Genomic DNA, 18,756 nt, shown 5'->3' on the forward strand with positions numbered 1-18,756 from the left:
GACAGTCTTGTTCAGGCTGCTTGTTAATTTGGTTGCTGAACATGGACTTTTTCAACTGGAACAGTGGTCTTTTTTGCAGTGTTAAATGCAGTTTTTAACAGTGGTCCCTGTAGTTTTCTCTGGATTGTTATTCCCCACATATTTGACCAATACCAGTTCACAGACCTTTCTTGGGTCCTTCAGATCTTGTTAAACTCACTTACAGTGTTCAGAAACATTGCTTTTGCATTCTTAGATTTTAAAAGCAGGACCAATGGGGATATAGTGTGGCCCCAGTGATGACAGCCTCTTCTCACAGTCCAGGCCTTGACAAGGTTCCACACAATGGAAAATAGAGCCTTTTCAATGTGCTGTAGACCAGGCCTCTACAGCAAGAGAGAAATTTCACTCTACTGAAGAACAAACCTCCATAGCCAGAGACATTTCGCTCTGCTGAAGAACAGGCCTCTTGAGGAGTGTGCTTTAATAAAAAAGCATAAATATCCCAAGGCCCAAAGCCGTACTAGATTGTTAATTGTGTTGAATGTAGACAAATTAACCACATGGGCTCTCTGGTGGCTCCTATAGGAGTTGTCACAGACATTTTCAAGCCATTTCAATCTGACTCTGGCCTGCGGTCATTAATCCTGACCTGGCAAGAGTTCATTTTAAACAGACACCTTCTGTAACATCTCAGAAGTAACCTTAAAGGCGGGGATAACATTATGAGGAATAGTCACTGGACTATAAGTGGAAGTATATCAGCCTGTTGCACATGCGTCCATGTCAGGTCTTGCATGACATTCAGAGCCAAGGCTACCAGAGTCTGCTGTGTTTGTGCTTGCTCTATTTACTCCCTGGAGTTGTATAACTGCAGTTTTCGTATGCCTGGTCATTGTATTTGTTTATGATACACCAACTTATTTGTAGTGTATCAAATACACAAGCACCAACGTTTTCCTGATGAGAGGCCATATTGTGTGTTTTTGTCCTTATCTCCCAGTTTAAAGTCCTTTTCACTTTTGTGAAGCAAGATGGCCGCTTCTGCAACCATGGCAACATGGAAGACGAGGAACTAGTCAAATAAACTAGTCAAATGTTTTTCCTTACTGTGAGATCAGTTTAAGAGTAATAGTGTCAGGTGGATTTTTTTCCAAGCTCATATGATGGCACTGTTCCCCGTATATCTTCACAGTATGGGTGTGAAAGTCCAGGCTTTTGTGTTCCCTGCTTAGGCTGGAACACAAACTGGATGCTTAGCAAATTTAAGAAGTTTGGCCAAAGAAAATCAATGTGTTTCTTTGTCAATGATGGTTTTATTGTTTTCATTATTTTTTCTGTACTGTCCCTTTTCATGCTTTTTTAACTGTTATTATGTAACACAAATGAAAAGTAGTATTGTTATTTTTTATTAAACATTACAAATGTTTGCTAAACCACAGCAATGAGCCCTTGGCTAACAATGACCCTACATTTATTGAACATTCAATTCATCCAGGCAAACGATGACCAAAATGTCAAGGTTTGGGGAACACTTAGTGACAACCTGAGTGGTTACTCTAAAATTTCAATTTCTTAATATGGAACTTTTGCAATGAATTGACAAAAGTTCTCGAACAAGGCTTACAATGGGCCTGTTGAAATACATTTAATATGTATAAAATAGGATATTCTAAATTGCTGTCATATTTTGATTTTGTCAGGTTTAAGCTAGGGCTTTTAATGAATGGTTTAAAAGGGTTTTTTCTTGGTCCCCCTAAGTTGAGAGCTCCTCTTGAATACGTTAAGGCAGTGTGTACCCTTCAGCTGTACAGGATTATTACTGTACATGTAGTAGCTGACTGATGCAACAACTGAGTTTCAACTGTAGACTCTACCAGGGTCATTTTGTCTGTTTGGCCTTCTTCAAGTGATTCTCAAAAGCTCCACTGGTCCATCAAAGCACATTGTTGATCAGGACTGCTGCATCATGGGGGTAGGATCTCACTGCAGTGACTGTCTACACACAGCAGTGAAACCCAGGATAGTGCTGAGAGAGCCTCCACTGCTCTGTCATGCACTAGTACTTACTGGGCTGTTTTAAGAGCTTAAGCAAGTGCTTAAACGAGAGGAGGTTTTTTACTTTGTTTTGCTCATCTGGATAACGGTACCAGAGCCAGGTGGAGTGGAACTGTCCACACTGGGGTGAAAACACAGAGAGACATGGTCAAGTGAAGCAGAGCTTGATTTCAAAACCCCTCTTGATGGGAAGCAGGAGACATCCTGGCCTGTGCTTTGTGGGGTTTGTCAAGAGCATAACTATAATTGAACTACTGAAGTGAAGCATGAACTACAACAAATGGATTATTGCATTTCTGTTTCCTGCAGGCAGATAGGAATGTAAGGTGGCAGAATGTAGAAATCACTGCCTATCGCTTCTCAGCAGTATCTTCTGCTGGAGCTGGGGGATTGGCCCTCAAATGCAGCCATCTCTGTCTTCATCAGTTTCATCTCTTCATTTCACACGTGGGTGGGTGTGTGGGCTGCATAATTATCTCGTTATGCTGACCTAATGAAACACTCATTGAAATGCATATTAATTTAGTAATAAAACTGATAAACACCATAACAATTTGAAAATTACTATACTGCTAAACAGTTTATAAGCAATTATAATTAGGTGATTTTAGCGCAGGAGTTTGACATTGGATAATAGCTATTATTAATTACATAGTGAGGAAAGTGTATTTTTATTTCTTATTTGTGTGTTTAATGACAAATGTTATTTATATACAGCTTGCAGCTCTTTGTACTTGCCCTTCCTTCTTTGTCAGGTTTAGACAATGGTGGGATTTATTTGCGAAAGAGTTAACTAAGACTGGGGATTGATTAGCAGCTACTGAAGAATCAGAACAAGGTTGATTGGGTGTACTGTATATACAGTAACCTGTCTTCCCAGCAGTCATTGCTTCACATCCCACATAGGCAATGTCCTTATCCAGGCACAGTGCCATCGCATTCCCTCAGGGATTTTTTTCACTGGTAGTCTTGTCAGGACACCTCAGGCCTAATTGGAGTCAAACCATTCTACTTTTTCAGGTGAGCCTCTGCATCCGTGCTGAAAATGAAAGCATGCTATGTGGTTGTCTTCCCATGGATTAAAGCTTGGATGTATATGTGACTCAAGGGAAATGTTTCTAAAGGCTGGCTAAGACACAGGATGGGGTAGCAGGCTCTGAGGACTAGGGTTTGCAAGATGGATATGACTAAGAACCTGTTTCTTCCAGGGCATCTGTAATCCATTATACCTATTATAAACACCTGTTTAACTGAATTTTCATAGTTGTGAATATGAGAGACTAAGACTTTTGATTTTAGTTTTCAAAATTCTGAAAGGTAGAGACAAAGTAAGCCAGGATTACTGCAATTTTAGATCAGCAATGAAAAGGAAGTGTTAAGCACTGGCATATTTAAGACAGCAGTATCTTTTATACTCAAGGTGGCATTTATTGTTGAAGCTGACTCTATAGTATCCTCTAAAAAACAGCACAATGAGATTCATGGATCAATAATCTAGAACAACCAAATAAGAGGGTGCAAATAGCCTCTTTTTATTATTAGCCTGTCTGATGTTTCTTCGCTGGTAAATTTATATGAATAAAACAGCTGCATCATAGCAATACCAAAGCTTTTGTGGATAATGCACTGTGACAGGAATAAAATCGGCTTGCGGCGTTTGAGTTTGAGCACTTACTGGCCCTGGAGGTGACATGCTGACTGCCTGGGCTTTAGGCGAATTTCTCCATGTAACCTAGACCTGCGATGGAAGCACATACCCTTTGGACTTTCTGAAACTGGCAATGTGCTCACAGTGCATTTGCCGATACCAAGCAAAGATGCTGTATGGTCAGCATTGTCAGTCAAAGCAAAGTCAGTGCCTGCCACAGATCTGGTTGTGGAGGTGATGTCTTCATGAGAGGCTTGCTTCAAAAGGGGGGCTGGAGAAAGAACATGATGCTTGCTTTAATTGCAACCTCCTGAACTCGCCATGGGGCAATCACCGCATGCCCAAATGAGGACGGCTATGTACTGCATCTATGTCCTGTAAAAAGTCTGCAAGCCAAGCTTAGGGCACGAAGCAGGGCTGGGCGACTCCAAAGAATGTGCAAATTGCAGTGGCAGCAGAAGAGCGGCACTTCAGTGAAACTCCAGTTTCATACCTTCGAGAAGTATGGAAATCATGCAGATCGACCGTTCTCTATGTATGAATACATCAGCAGATTTAACATGATGGAATCCGGAATGCAATAGCTTCTCTAAATGCAAAGCTCTGTCAAGTTCAACCAAGTGTTCTTGTCAGTGTCCGGTGTCTCTACCCAGTGCTCACTGCTTGACTTACATCAGGGGGTCTGTGGATCCCCATGTTAGTGAGTTCAATTATTCATGCGCAGTGCAGAACTTGCCCTGCTTGGTTTTCTCTTTTTTTTTTTAGTGTCAGTACTCGTTTAACTCATAATGGGTTTCTGTTTAGTGCCCTCATGAGCCATATATGGCAAACGTCCCGTGTTTCCATTTCTACGGAAATTCAGCTTGAGAGAAGACTTGCTCTTCCTTTGGTTATCTGTGCCAGAGATCAAGCTCGTTAAGACACAATGAAATTAATCTACATGACACATGAGTTGCTTGACGTGATCACAATAGCAAAATGTGCAGTTTCTCTATGCTATGAAGTGTGTTTTACTGTGGACTTGGTGACTTGATGTACAGTATACTGCATTGCTGGCAGAATCATCCCCATCAGGAAACAGATTCCCTCAGTATCCTTAAGGTCCAGACCTCAGGCTCTCTGATTGACAATAAAGTGCTAAATGCCTACAGTAAGTCATGTAATTGCTATACTGTAGGTGTAGAGCATTTTTCTGCATCTTTTATCCACATACACAGCACACATCATCTGAAAATAGGGAAAAGCACTTTGCTTTTTAAGTCGTTTTACTGACTGCTGAGATAAACATATTGCATTACTGACAAGAGGCCATTTATGATTCACAGAAGCACAAGTGTCATTTTCTGTAACACACAGGAGACTAAAGGCTATTCTTTCTCATAATTTACAATGAGAAGCTGTGGGACATAATGACATTAAGAAATTAGGGTAAAGAACTATCAGTTCCATAGTGCTTTGACAAAGAATGGTATCATTAAAACAATTAAAAATAGGCACAATAATGCTGCAGCTGGTACTGTATTTGGAGCAAAGTCAAAGCAGGGAATCAATCATAAGAAATACTGACGAGGCATAGCATGTGATTGCCTGTGGTCTACGTTCAGTATAGTCAACTATAAGGTTTCTGTGTATGCTGTCATGTTTCAGTGTGTACGATGAAGAAAGTGACCTGCACAAGTGTTAAAAAAATCAAGTAACACTCAGTGAGAAGAAACTCCCTGCAGAGGAGTACCTACAGTACTGTAAGTGTCCCTGTAAACAGAACTGGGTGCCAGAACAATGAAGGCTTATAGTTAAGTGCAGCCAATTAAATTGGTTTGCTTCGTACCAATGCTTGCACATGCCCAGTAATGAACAGAGTTCTGCAGTTCCTTGGAATCAAGGTTAACGACAGGAAACCTCCAGCTGAATAGAATAGAAAACCTATAGGATTTACAACATACAGCCTACAAGTATACTGTACTTATTAGACTGGTTTACTATACACAGACAGACACAGTAATGTTTGAAATTGATATAAAAAGAAATTATCCTCAAGCTTTACAATGCAATAGTAAGTACTCATTTATATTTAGGAATATTACTTGTAGTTTTGAGCTCCTATCTACAAACTCCTGATCCACACTGGTAGTAGGGCATGTCTGTACACTACGCATACTGTATTACATAGGAGCTGAGCTGAGGGGAGTTACAGACCAAATAGAAATGGGCGCTTATGTGCTTTTTTTCCTGTGTGCTCATTAAGACAATGTGGGAAAGAAATAAAAAAAGCAAATGGCATGTTTGAGTAAAGAGCAATAAGTGTGGAGTTTAAATCGAGGAGGAAGTTATGCTTAAGATCCACAACTGATGAGTAAGTCCTTTGACAGTCCAGCATTGGTTTCGGGGAATTAAGATACAATATCCAATATTAAGAATTAAGGACAAAATAAAGATCTGAGTCTTTATTACTGGAAAAATTCACAATTCAGGCCCTGCGTAGAAATCCCCCCAAAAAACAATCTTTGGTTTTGACTAAGTCCTCAAACAAAGAAAACAGATTTTAACTTAGTTCCTTAAACAGAACCCACAATTCAAACAAAGCAAGGAAGGAAAAGAAATGCTAGCCACTACTTACTAACCAGTCTTCCTTGCACACAGCTCGACATTCTCACCCAGATCTGCCCCCAAGCGCACAGTCTTCACACTACTTGTAACCACTCCTATACCTGTCACACATTAGCACACAGCACAGAACTACAGTAATTGCTTTGTATGAAGCAGTTTCCTAATTACCAGATGCCAACAATAAAGTAACTGAGAAACAATTGTAAAAAAAAAAGTTTGCCTTTTCATACACCTCCTCTCGAATGCTGTATAAATACCATGTTTAGTTTTGGTCACCATACCACAGATAAGCTGTTACAATTGTAGATTCACTTCTGTAAGCCAGGTACTGTACACATCTGTATAGATTTTCATACAGAACAGTACTGTCACTTAATGTCTTGAACTTCACAGTAATTTATTAGCATTAGGCTATATTATATCCATTTACAGACCCATTAATAATAACACCTTCCAAATATAGAGAAGCTGTGGCATCTTCGCATAACTCTGCCTTGTCAAGGGAATACAGTAACTACAATTCATCTTCCAGACATCAGTGCTTGGTTACAGGATCCTGTGTGTTTTTCAGTCTGTTGTGTTGTGGTTTACAGTGACAGGCCTCTTCCTTAAAGGGTATAGAGGTGGTGAGACTTTGAAGGGTTGGGGAAGAGCAACCCGACTTGCTTTGCTGTGCTTTGAACTGTTGTGAAATGTATTTGTTTTGAAGAGTTTTAGTGTTTTCGTAATGTTATACAGTATACTGTAATATACACCTTTAAGGTCATTGCTTTTACTGAGGAATTTTTTTACAGCATAACCACAATACACCCATGTTAAGATATGTCTTGTTTTTCATTTTATGATTTTACTCCTGTTAATAAGGAAGAAATAATTCGTACTTGAGTGGCAGTATTAATTATATCGCCTGCAGTGACAGGCCTCTTCCTTAAAGGGTATAGAGGTGGTGAGACTTTGAAGGGTTGGGGAAGAGCAACCCGACTTGCTTTGCTGTGCTTTGAACTGTTGTGAAATGTATTTGTTTTGAAGAGTTTTAGTGTTTTCGTAATGTTATACAGTATACTGTAATATACACCTTTAAGGTCATTGCTTTTACTGAGGAATTTTTTTACAGCATAACCACAATACACCCATGTTAAGATATGTCTTGTTTTTCATTTTATGATTTTACTCCTGTTAATAAGGAAGAAATAATTCGTACTTGAGTGGCAGTATTAATTATATCGCCTGCAGTTTCCATTTTTGGCAGCCTTGCTGGAGCTGATTTCTTAGCAGAGTAGGATGCTGTGAAGGTAAATATGACCACCCATCAGATTATGAAAATAAAAGGACCTGAAGACTAATTTTACCTCAGGCTCTAAGAAAGAAGGTTTTCAAGGTCAAACGGCACCCGAAAATACTGGATATACTCTGTTTTAACTCAGCTTGCCACATATGGAACTAGGCGATGTGTCTGTCCACACTGCAAATCAATGGGAGAGAGTGGACAGAGGACATGATCCTGTTTGAATCTCAGTGTTACTGATGAAAGGTTAATGAAAACCCAGGGCCTGCTGTTGCACTAGAGCAGAGCAATTTTAAACCCCATCAACCATTTCTTCTGCTCTACTAATCGAAGAGCTAGAAACGCAAACATGCCACAAAATGCTAATTGTCAAAAACAGAAAGCAAAGGTATCCCGAACCAGTAGTTTTTTTAGTCTAATATAGTTAGTTCCCCATATGTCAGTGGTATATCTTCTATTTCAATGAGCTCTTATTCATAAGTGTTGTAGTGAACTAAAAAATTAGGAACTAAGGTGTCTGTGGTAAACTTTAGCAACTGTATGGGGTTAGGTTTACATCTCAGGCTGCTCTGTAAATATTTAGTATGCAGGTGTTAAATTCATTACAGCAGGTAACAGGGATGTACTGTACTGTATGTAAGCAACAGTACCATTAATGAAAATTTTAAATGTTTAAATGTTTACTTGTAGTGAGGTTTAAAATATGAACTAAAGAAGCTTGTACAGAGATACAGTAGAATCATGTGACTTAACACTAACAATGCAATGTGCAGTATGTGGTATTCTGGATTTTCAGATTTCAGTTTTTCAGACCCAAATCCACTTGAAGCTGTAATTAGCCTTCATTAAACTCATCTATAGTACTTAATGACTATTATTAATAGGCAAATGGGTGAAGAATTTTTTAGATGTAGTGTTTTGACCAGCATCAATGCCTTTTTTTTTTACAAAAACAAATTGAATTTTCTTTGCATTGTCATCATCATCAAAGGTTCCTGAAGCTACAGACCAGGAAAACCATTAACTGCAAGTAAAAGCTTTTCTCTCTAGTTTAAGGAACTAGGAACTGTTGGCTCAGCACCTAAATTGATGGCTGGTGGTTTTCAGTCATGGTGCTTGTTTGAAGTTGAAGGGGAGCCTTGCTCTACAGTAATTCAGGCTTAGGCTGTACTGATAGCCAACGGTGACCAGGACTCACCAGGAAGTGGGGTGGGAATGTCAGGGCACAGCTGGGACTGAGTGAGCTTGAGTCAGTCACAATGTCCTCTGCTTACCATACTGCAGACAATAGGACTTGCCAGGAGAAAGCCAGAACAGGCTTTGGTGCCAGCTCTGACTGTGGCACCCTGTGGGGCTCAGTGGGTTGTAACAGGGCAGCAGTGTGGAGCAGTGGTCAGGGTAGTGGACATGTAACTGGAAGGTTGTGGGTTTGAGTCCCAGGTGACACACTGCTGTTGTACCCTTGCAGAACATATTCACATTGACATGCTCACCTGTTTGAAGGGCTACAAATGTAAGTTGATTTCAATAAAAGCATCAGCAAAATAAAATATGAATAAGAAATGGCGGATAAGTCAATCGTTGTGTATTTTAGGGGTGCCACGTTCCTCCTGTGCTCACATAAGGACTGCAGCAGTGAGACCACTGGCTTATCTGTGGTTTCAAAACTGGCGAGATGCAGTATGTTTCCAAATTTTCAAAAAGGCAGATGGTAAATATCAAATGAAAATCCAAAATGCACATTGTAAGTGCAGACTAAATCAGTGGGTATCGAATTGAATAGGTACCTTGGTGATGTTAAATTAATCGTGAAGAGTCATGTGTCGTGGGATATTTTCCATCAATACATGTTGTACAGTACTAATTCCTAAATTTCTTTAGCAATATGCATATTGAAGCTTCAAGGTTGGCATGATTCAGGAGAAGGCATGCAAAGTAACATTTAATTAACATCAAAGGTTTGCTCTTGTAATATAAGGTACATGGATGCTGACATTTTGCCTTCAGAGATGATCTTTCCATTCCAGGAGAGTATTAAATGTCTCTTGTTCAAAAATAAAGAAAGAAATGAGTCATCACCAAAATCCATATGTTACTCATGTGGCAGTTTAGCCCTGAAGGCATTTAAAAATCCTTTTTAAACCCCGGTGAAAAATGTCTCACTTTCACATAGTGTCTAGAGCTTGACCATGATCCAGTATGATCCAGTGTGATCCAGTGCATTCCACTAAGCCATGCTTTGTGGAAATATTGCTGAGCTTCACAGTCTAGCACTTGGCTTCCCCTGATTAAATATGAAACGCTCTTTCAAATGCTGCTACCCAACAATAATTGAGTTACCTGATGGAGATGAAGAGAATTCACTGTTACTGAAATATTTATGACTGTAAGACAGAAATCTCCTTTCTAGGTTGTTTCTGCGCTTAATAAGCCCAATACAGCTGAAGGGCACAATAATGTGTGGGTTATTCGGCTTGGTAATCAATGATGCCCTGTAAATTGTGTGTCTGAGGGTCATTCCGATGCTTTGTCGCTATTCTGATTTGTCGTTCTAATGAAGTAGACCCAGAACTGGCGTGCTGTATGCGCTGGTCAGAGGGATTATCCGAGGAAAGAGGAGCCAGCAGTGCAGAATGGAGCTAATGTGACTTTAAACATTGCTGTGCTGTTGGCTGTTAAGGCACAGTTTGCAGATAACACACATGGCAGAGCTCTGTGTAATCTCTTGTGGAAATAAATGTCCATTCGAATGTGGCACAGGGGCAGATGCAGCTTATCCTGCTGGAGAATGTTGACTACAAGAGTGTTGATCATGTTGATGTGGCTGAGGGATACAGTGGATTCCAGAATGGAAGGCAGAAACTTTGTGAAAAGTATTGCATAGTCAACTGAAACCACAAATTCAAACATATTTGCAGTACGTAATGGCTGTTGGTTCAGGTAACAGGTACGTTTTTTTTTTACACAGATCCAAGAATAAGCAAGTCAGTGACGCGTAACAGGGTTTTTTTATGGTGTAGGTCTGAGCTACTTAGACAATATACCGTGACATTAGCATCTCAGATGCCCTAAGGGAAAAGAAAGTAGATGAGACCCATTTGCTTTGCTCAAGGATTAGTAGATAGCACTAATGCCTTACTTTTCTGGTTTCAGCATGCTTTTCAAAGGAGATGCGTACTAGCTCAAAGTTTCTCTGGTGTTTCAGTTAGTTACACTCAGTAAACTGTAGGAAAAGATTCAGACCTAAAAGGAACCAGCGGTATAGATTTTGAATTCCTTTTTTCATGGGGAACACACATTCAAAACTACACATCAAAGATTACCTGGATGGCCTAGATGATGATCATGATGATTAACAAGGCTTTCATAAGGATTGTACATCAACTTGAGCCACAAGTGGATATATTCTGTCGCCTTGGTCCTACTGTACAGTATACTATGGTGATTAGCTTCTCCAAGTAGGATTTGGCTTAGTACAGGCTCACACACAGGGAAAGTTATCCAGTTCAGAGTGCAGGTGTTGCTGCAGAAACTTGACAGGAAATTCCCGTGATGCTCGCTGGCATCCTGGTCTTTCATATCCTACTGCTAAGTCACCTTTCTTCTGAGCAAAATCAGTCTACTTCCAAAATAGGAAATCACTCAGTCTTACTGACGTGAAAAATGTGATCTCATCTGAAACTGAAGAGGTTGTCCTCTGGAACTGTGTTATATAATTTTAGTTTGGGGCAGTAAGGCCATTAGCCTTATACCTGTATACAGTATAACTATAAAGTTTATTTCTTTCCAAATAATTAGGGAGCTTGTTGATAAGCACTATGCCTCTGATACAGTGCAACAGTAGCACAAATGTTCCACAGCTCAAAAATGTGCAACTTGTTCGCTCTGAGATTTTGGCCAGGCTTTTAAGAGAAACTGAGCTTTACCTATGCATTTAAAAATGGAAATGTCTAATGCTCTCATTACCCAGAAGTAGGATCGATTTCAAGATTTTACAAGCTGCAGGCTCTTGAATAACCTTATACCAGGTGCTGGATATTTCAGACCTCATTCTGAGTAAATTTACAAAGGCAGACGCATAAAAGGTAAGAAGGTTTTAAATATATTGATTTTCTGCCTCCTTGCTAACATTTCTGCCAAAGCCTGTAGCTCATAGAACCAGACATTGGTCTGACTGCTGTGCTGTTGGAGTTTTATATTTCTGTTTTTTCCTCTTAGTTTTTGTAAGCAGAGCCTCTTGTGACCCCTGCTGTTATGTCCAATTTAAACTCGATGCGGCTAGGTGTGCTCACCAAAAAGAGTTGCCGCCATCAATTTCCATATTTCAGCTTTTACTGTTTCCCATAGTCATGTGGTCCACTGTAGATGTCACAGGCGTGATACTGTCACTGCCTCTACTTCACACGGCTGTCAGGAGGATGTTCTGTTCTGGGCAGTGGGGAGGTTTGATGTAAAAGGAGAAAGAAGGAGAGCCTATTTTTTTTACTCTTTTTGTCGAAGAAATTATTTCAGGGCCGTGGCTTGTAAGGGGTACGTACGGAGAACTTGAAAAAAAACCGTTTGACAAGACAAGACGGCAGCATCCGTGATGAGACACCCAGAGAGATTCTGTTCTTGAAAGAAAGTTTATGGGGGGGAAAAAAGTGTTGGAGGTACTTTGGGGGAGCAGGAGGGATTTTGGGGAAAAAAGCTTTCTTTCCAGGCCTCATGCTTTATTGAGATTTTAGGATTTGGATGGGAATAGAGAAGGTGGTGGGGGGGGGGTGTTTGGTTTTATTTAATAACCATTTACAGCTTTTGTGCCAACGGACCTAGAAAAAGACACTGGCTGAACACGATAACCCAAATCTGATCTGTAGCGCTTTGATTCCCTTTGACATATTGATTCTCTTCCAGGGTAGCTGTTCCATTGTGTTTGGGCTTTTCTCTTATCTTGTTAAATAGCTTGGAGTGCCATTTATGTGCAGGGCCATTTCCAATTTTTCCGTCAAAATATGTGTCTCTGTGCTTATACCCAACAACAGGCCTACATTGGCCATTTGCATGTGAATGCTCCTTGTGTTTTGGTATCTATATTCCAAGTCTGCACATCAGAATTCTACTATGGGATGTCTGTCCAGTGACAACCAACAATTCCAAACATTTGTGTAGTCTTCCTTGGAAGTCTCACTTTAAGAAAGTTTTGTTCAGGACAATATTGTCTACAAAGGCTATTAAAACGCCAATATTGTGGCTTGCGTGTAGGATCTTTATCTTTGAGCCTTTATTTCTTGCCTGTCTGCCTGCTAGTAATTAATAAGCCAGTCACATTAAGTTGCCTACATTCCCTGTCTTATTAAAGAGATTTCTTATCGGCAAAAGTAGCAAGTACTGTGCTGGCTAAGGCTAAATCCCAGGAACCAAAATGCCTATGTGCTAAACTGCTTATAGAAAATAAAATGAGATCTTAATCTACGTGAAAAGCACGCTTTAACTGTCTTAATAACGAGGAACCTTGTTAACACCTGAGCTTATACTGTAGCTATTTTTTAATGCTTCACCACTGAGAAAGGTTGCTCCTGTGAAACACCAAAGTGACATAATTTGAACTCAACTGCAATTCAAAACTTATTAAAGAGTCTCATTAGACAACATCTTTTAAAAGACATGTAGATTTCTAAAAATATATATTGAAATATAAGGTTTCTCTTATGATGTGTGCATAGCCCATAGTTCTGAAGATGTGATTTTGCTATAGGTTTTTTGCACATTTTAAGAAAAATGAAGAATCGCAGGCTAGCTGTCTTGTTTAGGAAGATTTATTGCCAGACTTAATTAGATTCTAAAATAGCAGCTAATCTGATTTTAAGGACCTCATTGTATTAACAAAATGGCACAAATTAGAAACCCGTTGTTCACGTATGCGTTGTTTTTTAGAATGCATCCCAGCCTGCCTCTTCTGCCTTGACTCAGTCAGTGATAAGATCTACCAGTCATACAGTATGTCTCGTACAAATACAGCTGGAATTGACTTGTTAGTTTGCAGCTTTTGTTAAACACCTTCTAGTTATGAGTCCAGAACTCTCACCATGGCATATCAATACCAATCAATAAGTGAAAACCATCATCATTTCTTCATTTTTTCAAGAAAATCCTGTAAGACTATCAAATTACCTGCAATATCAGCAGCCATTAATTACAAGTGTTGTTAAGAATCATTGCTTGCAATTAATTTCAAGTAATTATTGATGCCGTGTGCTGCTTCGAAATAGCTGCCAAGTGTAAAATATCCCTAACAGACACTTGCTGCTCATAATTTTAGGGAAATGTTCAGTGATCTTAGTGGGAAGATGAGCCTTCAATTGATTGAGTACTTGCAAAGTATGAAATAGGATGCAAAACTGTTGAAAACTGCTTTAGAATGGCTCTGGGAAATCTTTTGGATATTTCCATTTTTCCTTTATATTTTGCACAGTGCGTGGAGTTAATTTCACGGCAAAACCGGGACTCTGCAGATTTTATCCATGTGTGAAAATTGCGGTTTTAAATGTCAATCTGTCCGTGTAGGCTAACCAGCAGCAATCCCGTTTAACCTGACAACTTCTCCGAAGTACGCTCAGCTGGCAATGCTAATTAGCCAGGAATAGAATGGGACCTCAAAGTTGAATGCAGAGGATGACATAGAAGAAAAGCATTTATAATTACATCATAAATAACAAACATAAACAGATCTGAAGACCATATTATATATAGTCAATGAACTGTGAAGCACTGCTTACACCATAGCTGAGAAAAAAGTATGTCAGGTTTCACAGAGCTGAATAGAAATGAAAGTATTTGAGGTGAATGTCATTTAAATTGTTTAAATGTTAAGTACTTAATGCAGAACCAGCCGCAGAGTTTTTTTTATGAGCAAAAAGTAAAGGACAAGATCTAGACTTGCCCCCAAAATGACTTGAACGTTGTCGTATTTAACAAATTGAATCTGCTTTTTGTGTGGTTGTATCTACAGAGCCACGGCACCTACCATAAATAATGCAGAGTGTGTTTCCTCTGCTCAATGAAAAATAAGGGATAGAAATGAATGTGAGCTGTCATGTTGATCAGAGCAATATCATTCATGCACTCGCACATGATCATCTTTTAATGCAATTGTGTCTTTCTGCCATTGCTGTTGTTCTCTTGTGATTAAAGTAAGGTTCTCTTGTCTTATATTTTGTAACAGAAATGTCAATAAGTGTTGAGCTTTCAAGCTTCTGTTGCTTTCAGGACCCGATCCTGCTGAAATAAGGAGGCATGCCACAGAGATAATGTTGGAATCACAATGCTGAGCTTGAAAGGAAGCAGACACAAAGGCAGCTGTAGCTGGTCCTTTGCCCTGCGTAGTGTGCAGTGCCAAATGCAGATGCTGGTAGACTTGGTAGACTTACTTGGGGTGACATGCCAATCAAAGGTTGAGCTTAGACTTGAAGCAGAGACATTTGCTTAATATTTGCTTTGGACCAGCTGGTCTCATATGGCTTGTGTGGGCTTTAATGTAAAAAGATGCAGTCTGACACTCTTTCCACCTTTAAACCAGAATGATTTCTGGTTGCTGTTGCAGATGTCTTGTTAATGGAACCATGTATTAACTTTAGCGTTTCACATATACAGTATGTCTTATTAGAATCCAGGATCCCAGTTTACAGATACTGTACATGATGTGTACAACTGTGAAGTGGGTCTTCATCACTTTGGACAGAACTGTGCTTAAATGTAAATCAACATCTGGACACAGTTTGTTTGTTTGAGCATAAACAGTATTTTATTTTACAGTATATTTGTTTATTGGCAGGATTAGGGAAGGGAAATGCTTTGAGCACTTCATAACAGTTTTTAGATTAAAGAATTGCAATGGGCATTTATAGAAGCTTTATAAATATAGAAATTCATGAAGTATTAATAGATAAACAGAATCTTGAGAATAACCAACCTCTACTGTTTATTAATGTGATGTGGGTAACTAACCCTAATTCTGTTCTATAGTCTGGACCAGTGTTTAGAACCTCATTAATAAAATGGCTGTATATTGTTTACAAGTATTACCGGAAACCTCAAGCGTTATGGAGATCTTCACAAGATCTAAACATTAATATGGTGTAAAGCTTATGGTGTTACAGATACTTGACAAGCAACAGTCATTTGAATAGAAGTACTGTATGCAGTACTCATTATGTTTTTCATAAACCTTAAAAGCGCTCTGTTCTCCCCAGGAGCATTCTGAGAGAATAATCTTGTCAACTGATTCCTGGGCCTAAAGGTTATGTCTTACTCATGACAGTGGATCTAGTTACTTCACATTGAATTCTCCAGAGATGACAGGGTTGTCCGAAATGCTGGAAGGGAGCTGTGCAGTGGATGGTCCAGATGGGTTGTTGCCATGGTGTGTCTGTGTGGCTGGATGAGGGGGAGTTGGGAGAGAGTCAGACTGGCACACTTTGAAATGTGAGGCATTTTAATGATGTCTTTCAAAGACAAGGGGGCTGGAGAAGCCGATTTTTATATAAATATATATATATATCCGGCTTGGAACAGGGACACTCTGCAATTCTTTTTCGCAATGAGTTCCTGTTGCAGAGATGACAGGCTTTGAACAGAAATTGCCTTGAAAGAGCACTGTTTGTTGCTTTATTTCTCTTCTGTTTGTGAAAGCCTTGAGTCTGGTATTGAACTGTGGCGCAAAATATTCATTCCTGCTGTACAAATGCACTCACCAGGAAAGTTCAAATCTACAGGCAGAAAACTTACAGAACTTGAATTCTGACCTTGAGGTATGTGATAGAAGAATGACTTTTGAGGAGACACTGAATGGTCTGCACAAAGCTACAGTCAGTGCTGAGTGGTTATGAAACAATTATGTACTTTAATTAGGATGAAGCCTTGTGATTAGATTTCACAAGGTTTTAGAAGGGCAGTCATATTGAAACCCAGCAACACCAAGCAATCTGTGCTAGAATAATGTAAATAGTTATATAAAAACATAGTATAACTAAAATAAAAGATGAATATGGTAAATTATTTTACTTTTTATATGTTTTGTTTGTAAATCCTTTTGTCATTAAATAAAAAAAAGTTTAAAAAAGAAACACAGCACATTTTACTACACAAGGCTGTAAACTATAAGACAAACCAGAATTCATCTTATGTTTACATGGCTCCAAAACAGTATAAAAATACTGGAAGGATGTGACTTTATTCATTCTTAAAGGTTACACTCCTTCAGACATCTTTGTTTCTTTCCAACCTCCAAGTGTTAGAGAGAGCAAGGCTTAATAAATCAGCTTTTAAACAAAAAAAAATATAAGTAAAAAATATATTTTAGGTATAATTATACTTTCAAGAGTAGGGGTGCTGCTCCTCCAGTACAAGCCAGTACAGGATCCAGTGTTTTGCATGTAAAAGTCACACTTTGTTCAACACTGTGTAAAGGTTGTTGGTTTTTTTGTCCTTCAATTGTGGGAGAACTTTGACCTATTTAAATGCCAATTGGCAGCTTCAAGGTACTCTCTGCATTGGTTAGTGAAAATATTTCTTCCAGATCTCATATTTACTTCTGCTAGCTTTACTGCATCTATTCCCTTTGAGAGAGATCACTTTTGCAAATAAACATTAAGTACAGTAGGCTGTATTTCCATATATTGCAATTTGCTGTTTTTAACTGTGACGCAAAACGCATTCTTCACATTCAAAATAATTAAAAGACCGTTATAAAGGGCGTGTTAATTTAGTGTTAGAAATATTAGGAAACATTATTTTCAATTTTCTCCTAATATGAACAATTTAATGGGTGTCACTAACTCTAATGGATTTAATCCCTTAGTTAAAAAAGGAATGCACTGTAGATAGAGGAATTTAATGTAGTCTGATATGTAAATCCTGTTGCTTATTTGATTATTTTTATTCACCAGGCAAAACTGCATTTCAGATCTCATTCGTCGTTCTACTGTGTCCTGAATGAATATGAAGTAGTCTTGGTACTGTATGTGTTTAATGATCTGCGCTTTTATTGTTTAAGAGTAGCATTATACTTAATGGTGAATAACTGAACTTGTAGGTCATTATTTTTGATCTACAGAAAAAAAATGTCACACAGTATCTTCGAATAATGCCAGTACAAGTCTCCAGGGCAGTTACTGTGTGCCTAAGGCTCTACACAAGATACAAACTGTTCAAAACCCTTCTAGCATATTGGCAACAAGATATGGCTTTGATATTTCAGGATACAGAACATACTCTGCTGTGGCTTTGGGATTCCAGTCTAAGACAATTTCTCATTTGCTTTTCTCTTTTTTTCTTTTGTTTTTGTGCTATTCAATTACCCAACACTTTAAATAATAGCTGTCCTTCTCATAATTCCATTCCATGAATTGCATATGAATTTCTGATATGAAGTATAAGAATGCTGATTAAAACAATTGAGCCACATATCACAGTCATATGCAGGGGATTAAACTGAATATGAAATATTTGTCACTTTTAGCCTGGAGGCATTCTGTCTATTTGGATGATGTGTCCTTCGCTCTCTGGTTCTGTTTTTACTGTATAGTGGTGGTGTGAGGATGTTTAGTCCTCTTTTCATAATACTGTACGTGCTTCTTACAGTTCAACTAAACTACCTACAAGATTTCACATGTACAGTAGCAGATGACTCAAGCAGACGTATAAATTGAACTCCTGGATGTTTCTTGGACACTTACCTCCCAGACAGACAGGAATCTGACGTAGTGAGCCATGTGGATATTTTGGTTTTGACGTGTCTGCGAGTTCTTATTTTCCAGGTAACATTCAGTAAACCCCAGTAATTAATAACTGCCGAAATCCAGGCTCTCTCTTGAGGACTTCCTCTCCTTCCTCTCAATCCACAGGAAGACCTCCGCTCCAACATGTAATGTTCAATTTAGCCGAGCTGTGGGAGATGGGATATCAAAGGTGTATTGCATTAACTGTTCCTGGATATGGGATGCCAGGGGATGGGGATGGAAAAAATCTTCATGCCACTTTTGGATTTTCATCTCTTCTTTAATTGAATACACAATCTTAATAGACCCTGCGTCTATTTGATGTGAATAAATCCAGAGCCACCGATATGTTTTCAGCAGGTGGCTGTGTACATTACAGGGGTTTCCAAGGGGCCAGGAGAGGCTGGGATCTACTGTAGAAG

General features: G+C 39.0%; 1 protein-coding gene across 1 annotated transcript in view; it reads left to right on the forward strand.

Annotated features, from left to right (window-relative positions):
• LOC102687632 (mannosyl-oligosaccharide 1,2-alpha-mannosidase IA) overlaps positions 1-18,756 on the forward strand; it is a 213,800-nt gene that overhangs the window by 167,998 nt on the left and 27,046 nt on the right. The gene's annotated exons all lie outside the window — the stretch shown is intronic.

This window comes from Lepisosteus oculatus, chromosome 11 (assembly GCF_040954835.1).
Source record: "Lepisosteus oculatus isolate fLepOcu1 chromosome 11, fLepOcu1.hap2, whole genome shotgun sequence".
NCBI classification, from domain to species: Eukaryota; Metazoa; Chordata; class Actinopteri; order Semionotiformes; family Lepisosteidae; genus Lepisosteus; species Lepisosteus oculatus.